Source organism: Drosophila pseudoobscura, chromosome 4 (assembly GCF_009870125.1).
Source record: "Drosophila pseudoobscura strain MV-25-SWS-2005 chromosome 4, UCI_Dpse_MV25, whole genome shotgun sequence".
Lineage (NCBI taxonomy): Eukaryota > Metazoa > Arthropoda > Insecta > Diptera > Drosophilidae > Drosophila > Drosophila pseudoobscura.
The window spans coordinates 25545973-25554387 of NC_046681.1; positions in this window are offsets into that span (position 1 = coordinate 25545973).

Sequence of the window (8415 nt, forward strand, 5' to 3'; positions counted from 1 at the left end):
CGATTTGTGCATGTCCCAATCTGACCAGCAACGAGTGCAGCAGAGCCCCAGACCCAACCCCAACGCCAGAACCGATCTGCAAGGCTTTTGCGTATTCATTTTCCAACTAGAGGCCAGGCGGCCGGGACTAATTGGTCTTGGCTTGTTACACTCGCAGAAAATATACATAGAAAGAGGACAGAAGCCTGCCTTTGTTGGTCTGAAATGGAGGACTCGGAGGACTAGGAGGTCTAGGAGGACTCCAAATATTTGTCAAGTGTAGAAGAAATGCCCCATGCCCAATTTGGCTTTTGGGCCCAGCTCTTTCCGCTTTAAGCTGAATTCAGGAATTCCACCCATTTGCCACATTTGAGGTTGAATTCGTTGCGGATTAGACGGGGAGCCGCATGGCCGGATTCGCACTTCAGTGTTTCCATTATCGTTGAGGGAAATGCATTCGGTTGTTGTGTGGCTTATCATCATCTTGTGCTGCTCCGCGGGGAGCGGCATAAGGCGGTATGGGCCGAGCACATGCCCGGGCAGCACGCTGCTCAGATGCGTCCACACGAAGGACGAGAAGCTGTGCGAGTGCAAGCCTGTCCATCTTCAAAGGATCAAGCGCAGCTGCCCAAAGGGCATGCACTACGACTGCAGGGAGCATCAATTGGGCACCGATTGCCGATGCTTTTTGGCTCACTAGTTCTCGTAAGTGGAGTGTATTTTTGTTTTTAAAGCCATAAATAAAGTAGTTAATAAAACACTGAATGTCTCTCTTTGGTTTATTCGATTAGCAAATGTTTTAATATCCCTCACTTCTTCTCTCCCATCTCTCGGGGGTGCACCCGCCCCCTTTCCTTTCAGAAGGCTCGCATTACGCATACGCCCTGTGGGCGGCTGTTGATACAAGATGCTGGATATAATGCTGTATCTGAGTGTGGGCCCGATGTGTATCTCTGGGCGGATGTTTTCCGTGTGTGTGTGTGTGTGTGTGTGTGTGTGTGTGTGTGTGTGTGTGTGTTATTGTTATTGCTTGCGATGCGGTTCATTTGGTTAATGCACCTCATCTGGGTCGGGCCTATTATTCACGGCTCCATTGTATAATGACAATTTCCATAAACGAGAGTGTGGATGCAAATGTGCCAGTGGATGTGGATGTGGATGTGTGCACCCTTTGTTGCCCTGCAGGCTTTTGTGTATATTTTCTGAAGCATTCGAAAATGCTTCCGACATAAAGCAGCCACCTGGAGCACAATCGAGACTCCCACAGCCCACAGACTCCTTTAATTAGTGGCCGCCCGGTACGGGATCTACAAGAGGCCACAGCCTCCATTTCTAGGGCTTAAAGTTTGAAAATTGATCAGATTTATGGCAGATCAAAGTGGATTGTCGGCACATTTTGCTGGCTTTCTCCACCATATGAAAATGGATAATTCCTAGCTTTTCGTTGGGTTTGTAATTTGATGGCATTTCAAGGCTTTGGCCTGTCATTTAAGTCTATGTTTTTTGGCATGTCTTGCGAAGTCCTGGGCTCTAGTACGTCAGGCCATTGCAGGGGCTGAAATATGCATCAAGGATTCGTTCTTTAATATCTTTTCAATTCAGGGAGGTGGTGTTTTATTTTATGTATGATTTTTAATAGCAAATAACGATCGTAACGAAGGTCGCTGGCTAGGAAGCCAGAAGTTCCTATGTACCACAGAATATACAATTCTAGCCAATGACATAATGACTCTTAAGGATCTCCCCATCTCTGATACTGGGTTACAGAATACTGGCTACGACTCCAATAAGAAAATCAAGCCCAATCTAAATGTTTTTCTGCCCTGTTTTTGTAGATCAAAGACTCCCAAAAGCTTGCGAAGAAGGAACTAATATTAATTCCAATAAATGTTTTTAATACCCTTCAAAGTTGTCTATTTTTCACATATTTTACCCTACAATAAATTAGGCTGGAATGCCTCACAAATTTAGCGCTTCTCCTGTGCAGGATCTGCGCCGTCTATGCCTCTGTCCTCCATTCCATTCAGACTATTTAGCTCCTTCAATTGAGAATCCATTATGCCTCCAAGTAATTGCCTGAGGTCCAGTATATACGATCGATTTTCATTTTAAAGAGATACTGATTGATCAGATGATCTGATTCAGATCCCATTCTTTTATGGTTTTGAATGCCACCATGTGGGGATCTATTCTTCGGGATCTCAGTTCCTATTTACGGGTTCGGCCTGTGAGACCTTCCTGGAGCTCATTTCATGTGGATTTTCATCCGTTTCAAATGAGGTTTCATCGGTTGGGCATGTTATATATGTTTTAGAGGTATTTTAATGTGTGGTAGCAGCACCTCTGGCATGTGGCTTTGTTTTTCTTGCGTGGTGGAAAAGTGCACTTTCAATAAATAAATGCCGAGCCAGGGCCGAGTGCTCGAGCATAATTTCGCGTTAAAAAATTACAATAATTTTTAATTAACATCGCCAGAGGGGTTGCAGTCGTGTTAAGGCCAGAAAGAGAGAGAGAGAGAGCAGGCAGTGCAGAGAGCGAGACAGAAGTTTTTTTTTATAAATAATTGCACATTATGCAAATGCAGCTCCTCAAAGAACAAACAAGGGGGCGGGGGCGGACCGGATGCGGAGGCAGGGGCAGTCCAAAGAATCCTGACGAGGCGGAAAATTGGAAGCCACGCAGAAACAACAAATGTGGAAAAATCCAATTAAACTAAATGCGAAACACACACGCATGTACACACATGGAATGTATGTGTATGTAAATCTGTTCTAAAGCCATGGAAATCCAGAGTTCTTGTTCTAGTTTCCCTTTTTCCAGCACGCCTTTACCAAGGCGGTTGCCCTCATTCTCTATAAGAAGGTACCCTACCAGAAGGCCAAATTCAAGGGGCCAGCCCCTAACGATCCCGACTGGATCCTCGATTCCAATCCACAATCTCCCAAAGAGTCCCAGGCCAAGACCTAAGGGGTGCCCCTTGAGCCGGCCACACATGAAGCATTTTGCTAATTTCTTGCCGCCTTAAAGAAAATGAATCAAATTTGGAAAATAATCTTAAAAAAGATTTTCTCATTTCGGCCCTTGGGGATTTGGCTTGAGACCGAGATTGCAGCACCACTCGACGGAGAGAGACAGAGAGCTGCTCCTTTTTCCATTCCATTCCAATTGTCAAGGAGCACTTGGGACAGCCCTGCTGCCCTGCCACGCCCCTCACTAATTTTATCTATTTCTTGCACTTTGGACCAAAAAGCAATTGTCTTAGACAACGTTTCATCATCAAGTCAGACGAGTCAGGGAGCCGCCTTTTGCCGCCATCGCCCCCAAGTGCCAAATGTACACAGAGCGGGTGGTGCGGGGGTGGTGGGGGGGTGTATGGGGCTGCATTTGTGTGGGCGTGGCTGGTTGAAGCGCACTTGAGCTTGAGCTTGTTGAAAATCAATTTCTTGCATCATTGTTTGCCAAGTGAAGTGCACTGGAAAATTTCTTCCTAGCCATCAAAGCGACGGTGTCCTCTCCACTGCTCCACTCCTCTCTCCTCCACCCCTCTCGTCTGTACTTTCCCCTGCCGCTCTCCTTGGGGTAGGTATCCTTCTCGACTGTATTAAAAATCAGCGTCATATTGATGCGTCGTTGCCCAGGCCAAATGAAAGCAATTAAGCTGCTCAACTTTTCGACTGCTAATTAGAGATGGGCCCACATGCGGGGCCCAAGAAAGAACTGGGAAGATCTCTCAGAGGATACAGGATCGGTTAAGGGTGTGCCGTTTAGATGCTAGAAGCTGTAAGGGCATCTAATTGGGCACAAAAAGTCTTTTGTAGGTTCCTAGAGGAGTTACTATCTGTAAATCCGTTCAATATCGATAGATTTTGCCATCCCTAACGAACAGGATCACGACCCTGGGCAGAGGAGCTTGCTAGCCCACTCCTGGCACATTCATTTTCGCCTGCCTGATTACTTTTGGCCAATTGTTGGTGTTGTTGTTGGTCTGAAAGCCTCGCCAAAGTCCGCTCTAACGAATCGTAATGCAGGAATTAGCTTCACAAAAAAAATCTCAGGCCAATCTCAGTCGCTCTCACTCCTCCCTAAGGTGTGCCCACACGATACCTTTTTCTAGGGCATGTTTTTCATTATCTAAAAGATGGAACTGATGGAATAGTCTGGAGTTTATGCCATCGGAATCGCCTTGGTGCCGATGCCTGAACCATCGGTAAAAACCGCATCGTGTAACAACCAGCTTTTGAGAGGAACTGACACCCATGGTCACACAAATAGAGAAGGGGGAGTGGGAACGAGGCACGAGGCACGAGTGAGACGTGCGCGCATCCGCTGCCGCCATTCATTTGGGCACTAATTTCAGGATTCCTTCTATTTTTCGGTCGGTGGACGAGGGGAAACCAGCAAACGAACTGAAATTCTCTCGCACCCTTTCGGTCCAGGACGAAAAAGTTGTAATTTTATTTTCGAAATTCGTTTAGTCCTCTGTTTGCCCAAGAATCCGTTATTTTTCTTTGTGTGTGCCCTCCCCCGCCACACTCCCACCCCCCCGAACGCTCGGTCCATCCCAAGCACGAAATGAAGTTGAAAACTTTTGCCCACGCCCACTCCCACTCCCTGCCCCCCTTTCTTATTTCTCTTTTACTTTTTTTTTTAGTTCGTAGAAGCCAGGGTGTATTTTTTTAAGGTGAGGCACTTACGCCGTACCCAAGCTGTTCCTTTGTTCCTTTCCTTATCCGATCTGCCTTGGTGGTTAACCGCCTGAGATCCCCCCACCTTATAAGAATAGGCCTTGGCTGCAACCTTCGTTTAGTTGGGCCATGCGTGGATCTAGGGAAGGGGGCGTGGAGCGGATTCGAAGAAGCGGGAAAAAGGGCCGTCCCAACCGACGCTGTCATGTCATCTCATGTTGATGAAGCAACCGGATGATGAATGGACGTGCGCCACAGTGGAGCTTCAATTGATGCAATCAGCGTAAAGTGACAGTTTTTTTTTTTTTTTTTGTTTACCCTGGCAGGTAGAGTACTACGATTTTTCAACGCAGAACAGCACACTCTCCGAAATAACAAAGGATGATCGGGATCGTAAGATAGGGATGATAAGATAGTAACAAGTTCTTTTGTTCTTCCGTTCGGTTATACCTTAGTTTTAAAGCTAGCTCTATAATACCCTTGAGGTTAGTCTTTTGTTGGCATATACCTTGTAGTTTTTGTGTAGGTGGCAGCTGGGTATATAAATAGGTCTCATTAGGTCCAAAAAGAGGTTCAGGAAACGATATATGTACATATACGAAAACTTTATACTATGATTTGGAAGATAATACAAGAATTGTGTTTCAAATGACTTTTATTTTCAATTTTTATTATACAAGAAAATTAATGAGAATTTTAAAACAATTTATTTCAAAAATATTGCTCATAAAAGTAGATCTTATTCCAGGACACCTCTTAAAAACATGGTATAGATGTATTTTTTCTACTTTATATTTTTGTAAGCTCCTATTAGTGATCTCTGATTTAATTTTAACCAAATCTAATGACTATTTACACATTTACTCCTCACTCCGTTTTCGTATCTCTCAGGCGTACCCATGTCTGAGTATCTAAGACGTCGGTCCTTGGTGGTTCGCTCTCTGTTTCCCCTTCTTCTAACGGTTATTGTTACTGTTGTTGTGGCTGTTGCATTGACATGTCGCGCGTCCTTCGGCTGTCGCCTGTCCGCATCGCCTAGTTGTTGCTGCTCGTGTGGCTCCTCTCTGGTTATTTGACTGGCGGTTGATGAGTTCGGTTCGATGTGTCTTTTTCAAGATAGAGGTGTGTATGGGAAAACTTCAATGAAGGAAAATCTGGTTGAACGGTTCGAAGGGGTTACAGCTACATTTTTACAGAATTTATTAGGAATATTTCAAGCTCCTTTTTGCCTTTAATATCTTCGCTCCATAGATTTCTAAGGTATCCCAGAAAGACCAGAGTTTTATTTGCCCTGAAAAAAATAAACAATATTTTTAACATGAATAATTTATATTTGCAAACACAAACTACTAATATGTATCTTATAAATTTATTTGATATATTTTAAGACCCATAAAATGTTTATTTATAATTAAAATATATAATTTAAACGTCTCTCTGCGCCAATTTCTTTTATTTTCAACCGATCTTAATTATAGATACGTCCCTGATTTTTGATATTTATTCGGTAAAAATTGTATTTTTTTTTCAGAGGAATTTATTGACCAAAAAATAAGTGGCCGCTACTTAAATCAAATCAAATCAAATCAAATGCTTAGCTGGCCATATTTGTACCTGTATAAAAACCACTCCATTATCGACAAGCAGGATAAACTATCGGAGGGTATCCATGTCCAAGTGGAAAATATGAAAAGCTTAAAGAAAACGTATTTATATTGTTTGGCCAGGGGTTTCTTTCTCCCGCTATCTGAACTGAACTTTCCTGTGTCCGATATGAGGAAAATAGAAATTGCTTTTTGGTCAGAGTACACAAACACACAGGCTACAGTGGACACACACGAATGGGAGTTGGCCTGGCCAGAGCGGAATCTACAAAAAAATGGAAATTAAGTTGCCACAAAGCAGATACCCTCCAAGAGGCATGCCAGGCAGTCGGCCCGAATAAATGCACGAAATCAGCATAATGTAATGGAAACAATTTTTATGACAACAGACCAAAGGAACCCCACCCGAAAACGGGAATGGAATGGGCATGGCATTGGGTGACAACAACAACAAATGGCCATGGCCCTGGGGATGGCATCCTCCTTTGGCAGTCCCATCGGAGACCCGGGAGTCCTATCCCACTCGGACTCCGACTCGGACCAATGTCAGCGTAAAACTGACAAATTAGCATTTTTTCCATTTTCCGGATCCCGTTTCCTTGCCCCCCACCCCCCGCCAACTAAATATTTGTCTGGCGACCGCAGCAGAAAAAAAAAACTTATATATGTAATGTAGAAAAAAAAAGGAAAACCGACTGGTAAAATAGTTGAGTTGAATTATTTTTGCAGCTGACCTAATTTTATAATGGAAAACTTGCGATAAGTCGGACAAATACCAAAAAAAAAAAAAAATAGTAAGTGGGGAGGAGTTTCGATGCGGTTGGCCGAAGTTTGGAATACCCTTGGGGTGGGGCGGATAATATATGGATGCTTAGCAGATTAGGGCATATAATGTATGGAAAAATATTACATGCATTGGAAATAGTGGATGGATGTTCAGTGGATTGGGGTACACATAAGGGATGGCTAGAAGAAATTCAAATGGAAATTACTAGATAAAGAATTGGGAGTTTCCAACCAGTTTCTATAGCTTACGGATAGCTTTCTAACTCAAAAACACAAGCGTTCTGTGGGGCTTTTAGATCTTAAAGTCGCAATAGTTTTAGAAGACTTTACCCTGCCACGAAATCTTCCATTACTCGCCCTTGAAAGAGTATGAACAAAAATTACAAAAGGCCAGCAAGAAATTGAAGGCAATAGATGAAGATGGCAAAGAAACGGCCAAGAAGAGCCCCAGAGGTGGAGCTGGAGACAGTGCTTCAGGCAGATAAATAGCCAGTTGGCCCTGGTCTTAGTGCCTTTTCATTTCATTCCATTTCATAGAGCGAGCTAGAGCGAGCTAGAGAGAGAGAGAGAGAGATGGGATAGAAGAGCTGGAGAAAGGCGGGCAAATAAATCTCTTTTGTGTGGACCTGAATTTAATTTCCACATGCTCATGAATAATTTTCAAATTTTCAAATTCAGTAAAACGTGAAGCGTATTTCCGGAAGTCCTTCTCGCCCCAGAAACGCCCCCCCCACCCCACCCACTCCCCTGGCGACAGGCACGACAGGGAATGCGACAGCGACAGGGACAAAGACAGAGACATCGCACTCATCTGACGCTTAGTCCTTTTAGTCCTTTTTGGGCATAAAAAGTTATGTCAGCAGAAGATATATGGCCATATTAGAAGACTCCCAGCCTAAGGCCCGGACTCCCACAACCGAATCACCTGCAAAAGCAAAAGCAAACGACATGAGAGCAGAGATTTCTTCAAAGTCCTTTCCGTGAGTTATTTGCCCGAGATTTTCCACTTGCAAAAAAAACAAGGGGAAATCTGAATTAAAATCAACTGAAATTGTACCTTTAAATGGGAAATCTTTTCTTGTTTCTCTTCTATGCTCAAGTCCACCTGAAAGAAAAGGATTCATAAGACTTTTTGGACCTCTTCCCAGATGTTAAAAGGCACTCAACTGCTTACTCCCCAGTTTTCTGGGGGATTGGCTTGGCCAGGAAAGAACTCTGAAAAACGAAGACCTGGGCTGTGAAGGGCAGTCCTTTTTTTGTTGGAATTCACAGCCAGGATCCAGCAAGTCTTTGCCCAGGAACCGCTGATCGGTTTTGGAACGTCCAAAAGCTGCCAGACCGGACACCTGCTTCTTGGGGAT